Source organism: Octopus bimaculoides, chromosome 28 (genome assembly GCF_046866305.1).
Source record: "Octopus bimaculoides isolate indiv1 chromosome 28, ASM4686630v1, whole genome shotgun sequence".
Lineage (NCBI taxonomy): Eukaryota > Metazoa > Mollusca > Cephalopoda > Octopoda > Octopodidae > Octopus > Octopus bimaculoides.
The window spans coordinates 2,680,248-2,685,502 of NC_142955.1; the positions used below are offsets into that span (position 1 = coordinate 2,680,248).

At 37.6% G+C, this 5,255-nt stretch overlaps 1 protein-coding gene across 2 annotated transcripts in view; it reads right to left on the reverse strand.

Annotated features, from left to right (window-relative positions):
• LOC128251112 (uncharacterized) overlaps nt 1-5,255 on the reverse strand; it is a 49,849-nt gene that overhangs the window by 2,544 nt on the left and 42,050 nt on the right. The window contains exon 1 of one of the 2 annotated variants that reach the window (XM_089344333.1): nt 135-354. The exons of the other annotated variant lie outside the window; for it this stretch is intronic. The gene's annotated coding sequence lies outside the window, so the exon portion shown is untranslated. Of the gene's footprint in view, nt 1-134; nt 355-5,255 lie in introns of those variants that run through there. 2 annotated transcript variants of the gene reach the window in all.

Sequence of the window (5,255 nt, forward strand, 5' to 3'; positions counted from 1 at the left end):
GGCCATGGAAGGATTACTATGTAAAAAAAACCCTAGAAAATCGGGCATTGAAGAGGGAAAACCATAATTGTTTTCATATTAAATAATTGAGACAACGAATAATAAATACATAAATGTTATGTTTAAACACTTACAGAAAATTTCTGAGATGTATTTGATAAAGGAAGATATTGAAACGGGAGAAGGTTCACATTTTATCATTTTCTGAGATGTATTGGATAAAAGAAAGATTCAAACGGGAGAAATTTCACATTTTAAGATTTCTAAAAAATTTGTCATTTATTTCTACACCATATTGATTTGTCGAGATACTAATTCCGCAGCAAATAAATCTCGTGTTTGTGAACGAGACTTAAACGAGAATTCAAATATATATATATATATATATATATATATATATATATATATATATATATAAAAGCAGATGACAGATATAGAAACGAAGGGAGATCGATAGACAAATGGACAAAGACAGATGATCCTCCTTAGAATTTATATTAAATTTCATAATAATAAACACAATGTTGTCTTTACCGACAATAACGTAGAAAAACACCTCTGTCACCGATAACAAAAGTAGAAAAAATATTTTATCCTTTAACGGGCAAATTTCAGAACAATTTTCGGGCCCCTAGGGCGAAAAAACCGTCTTAACGACAAGAGTTCGATTCGCACAGGAATCACAAAGCACAAACAGTATAACAATTAACAAAAATCCACCGACAAGAAAATAAGACTCACACAAAACAAAGATTTCAGTAGCACGATTCGGCCTTGTTATACATAGCCCTTCCATAAACAACCAAACTCAAGACACTAGTACGGAGTAGAGGTTGTTATAGATAAAGACAGAGAGAGAGAGAGAGAAAATCACAGATAGATAGATAGAAAAATAGGTAGTGAGAGAGAGACAAGCAGAAAGAGACATACACAAACACACACGCACACCAGACATCATTCGTCTTTACCCCTTCATGTCATACGTTTGTATGTGTATACATATGTAATACATCTCTCCCCTTTCTCTATTCATACACACACACATCATCATCGTTTAACGTCCGCCTTCCATGCTAGCATGGGTTGGACGATTTGACTGAGGACTGGTGAAACCGGATGGCTACACCAGGCTCCAATCTGATTTGGCAGAGTTTCTACAGCTGGATGCCCTTCCTGTGTGGCACCTTGCGCAAATGACTTCTACTATAGCCTCAGGCCAACCAAAGCCTTGTAAGTAGATTTGGTAGACGGAAACTGATAGAAGCCCATTGTATATATATGTATGTGTGTGTATATGTCCCCCATAGCTTAGCAGTTTAGTAAAAGAGACTGATACAATAAGTAGTAGGCTTACAAAGAATAAATCCTGGGGTCGATTTACTTGATTAAAGGTGGTGCTCCAGCATGGTCGTGGTCAATCAGCCAATGAGTAAGAACTTTAAATGTTATCAAAATTCATTAGAAATAATAAAGAAATTTTCCTGAAATAACATACAACCTTCTCATAAATACACACACACACACACATATATATATAGATATGCTTATTTCTTATATATGTATGCATATATATATGTTTCTATCTACCAAATCCACTCACAAAGCTTTGGTTATAGTAGATGACACTTGCTTAAGGTACCACACAGTGGGATTGAACCTGGAATCATGTGGTTGGGAAGCAAGCTTGTTATCACAAAGACACTCCTGTTGTTATTTTGGATTTCATTTTCACTTACCCCCTCTTAAGATCTCAATATATTTTGAAGTAATTCCAGATGCTTGCAACTGATAAAGCATTCATTTACATTTTCTCAACAACTCAAGTGTTTTAAACAAACAGGAAACAACTTCTATCTCATTCCAGGGTGAAAAACTAGAGGTAGTCGATAGCTTCCGCTATCTGGGCGACCAAGTTAGTAGTGGGGGTGGGTGCGCTGAAAGTGTAGCTGCTAGAATAAGAATAGCCTGGGCAAAGTTTAGAGAGCTCTTACCCCTGCTGGCGACAAAGGGACTCTCACTCAGAGTAAAAGGCAGACTGTATGACGCATGCGTACGAACAGCCATGCTACATGGGCTGTAACTGCTGAGGACATACGTAAGCTCGCAAGGAATGAAGCCAGTATTCTCCGTTGGATGTGTAATGTCAATGTGAATACCCGTCAGAGTGTAAGTATCTTGAGAGAAAAGCTGAACATTAGAAGCATCAGTTGTGGTGTGCAAGAGAGACGATTGCGCTGGTATGGACATGTGGTGAGAATGGATGAGGATAGCTGCATGAAAAAGTGCCACACTCTAACAGTTGAGGGAACCCGTGGAAGAGGTAGGCCCAGGAAGACCTGGGCTGAGGTGGTGAGGCAAGACCTTCGTACATTGGGCCTCACCGAGGCGATGACTACTGACCGAGACCTTTGGAAATGTGCTGTGCGTGAGAAGACCCAGCAAGCCAAGTAAGATCATTGCCAGTGCCCCTGGACTGGTTCTTGTGCAGGTGGCACATGAGATGCACCATTTTGAGCGTGGCCGTTGCCAGTACCGCCTGACTGGCTCCCGTAGGATTTTCGAGCAAGATCGTTGCCAGTGCCCCTGGACTGGCTTGTGCGGGTGGCACATAAAAGACACCATTTCGAGTGTGGCCGTTTTCGTGCGGGTGACACGTAAAAGCACCCACTACACTCTCTGAGTGGTTGGCGTTAGGAAGGGCATCCAGCTGTAGAAACTCTGCCAAATTAGACTGGAGCCTGGTGTTGCCATCCGGTTTCACCAGTCCTCAGTCAAATCGTCCAACCCATGCTAGCATGGAAAGCGGACGTTAAACGATGATGATGATGATGATGATTCGTCCCCAAATTGCAAATATTCACATTCCCAGCACCACCACCACCACAAAAACCCACTCTCAACACCATCATTATCTTATTCATTAGTTTCAATTGTCATTTATTAAAAATATAATTATTTATTTGTTAAATATTCTCTCCAATTAATTGTTTCGTTTTATTTCCTTTTCGTGTCCACAGAATAAAAAAGTGAAACAGCAAAGATGTGTGTCTTTTCTATCAGAATGCGTAACATTTAATGTTTTAAGTTTTGCAGTATAAACTTTGTGGCCATGCTGGATCACCACGAACAGCATCACACAACACCAAGGCAGAACTTTGTCACCTCCACTGACCCTGCTCTCTTTAACATCATGCCATGACACATAGGAGAAGACAGAACAAAAAAAACAATTATTGTATTGAAATGGTTCCTGGGTGAATATCTCCAACAAATTTCAATTCAACCCTAAACATATAAACAGGTATATCACTGCAAACAATAACTCTTTACTCGAATGGGTTATGGTGCCAACAGAATTACTGTAATGTGAAACATCATTAAATGTTGTTTCCAAGTGGTTTTTTTAAAGTTAACCATGGACTTGGGTAGTTCTAGCTGAGACTTATCTATGTATATAATAAGTACATATACATTAATCCATATGTGCAAACACAAACACACACACACAATCAGCGTAGATTGTTGTGTATTGTTGGTCTTCAGATTTGACAATCCTCAATGTTTCTTGCACACACTTGCTTTGTGTATTGTTTTTGTTTCCCTGTACAACGACCCCATTCCCTCCTTTCTCTCTCCTTCTATCTATCTCTCTCTCTTCAAATAATCACTCTGAAATCATTTGATCCTTGTTCTTCTTTTGATTTCCTTTCCACTCCCTTCCTCTCAACATCTAACAATCCACTTTTGTGTCACAATGGCCAAGCAGCATTCAGACAAAAATGAATATAATTGAAACCTCTTTGCAAACTGATAACACATTCATTTACTGATTCAGGGTCATCTGAAGGGATTTGTTTTTAAAACCCTTAGAAACTAATTTTTCTAATGAATATGCATTGTTCAGTATAAATTTCACTTTCTTCAGTATGAATGCAAATACTTACACCAACGTCACCGCTACCACCACCACCACCACCACCACCAACAACAACAACAACAACAACAGCATTATCACCTTCGTCATCATCATCAGCATCATCACAATCACTGTGTTATTTATTTTGAATTTATTAAAAATAAATTTATTCTATTTTTATTTTCTTCTGCCGTCCACTGATTAAAAAGGTGAAGCAGCACCTTTGGGTGTTTTCCTTTTTCCTATCAGAATGCAATCTTGGATGTTTTCATATATATATATAAGTTCAATTAGAGGTTAAATTAGCCTTAGTTAAGGGATGGTACCATTCAAGGAGTTACTGGTTAAATACCTAATATGTTTAGGGAAAATAATAGGCTTACATATAAACTGCCCTAGGTACTGTGGAGTAGGACTGAACCCAGAACCCTGTGGTTGGATAGCAAACTTCTTACCACACAGGAACACCTTGTATTTGTGGAGCACAAACATATGTATATATATATATATATATGTGTGTGTGTGTGTGTGTGCGTGTATCTATGTAAATGCATGTTGTATAGTTAGAATGATGGATATATATATATATATATATATATTCTGACAAGATATACTCCAACATGTGGGTTCCATTCCTTCCTCTACTGATTATATTCATAGTCTCATTGTTTATATTGATTTGGGGGCACCAATCTCACAGATTTTATTTCAGAAAATTGACAACCCCCCCCCCCCCCCCATACATAGTCAGTCTCTTGTACTGAAGCACAAACCAAATCCAGACATATATTTTTGGAAGGGAACCTTTGTGAAAAAATATGCCATACATTCATATAACTGTTGTTTCTAGCAAATTTTGTGTTTAAGTGTGAGTCTGTAACTAGTTTCTGTTGTTGTATTAATTTCATTGTAATAATTAAATGCAAATTAATGCTTAATTTAAAAACAAAATTAAATGCATGACATATAAAATGTAAGTGAATGCAAGAGCTGCTAGAAATAGCAGCGAAATTTACATAGAAAACAGCACCATTATTGTCTCACGTAACTCCATACATAGTTATATTGCTAGAGTTGTTTGAAATAGCAGCCAAATGCCCCTTCAATCTACTGTACAGTTTATAAATTCTATGCCTGTTTGTCATGCAAAGCAAATCCAAAAATGTATACACACACACCATATATGTAATGTATATACAGAGAGCGATAGAGTGTATGTGTTGAAGAATATCGTAACAATAATTGATAGAATAATTATTAGTGTGTAGAATGCAATGTCAGTGATGTAGGTTCAATTTCCAGGTGAGCATGGAATCAATAACAATGACAACAACAAAAG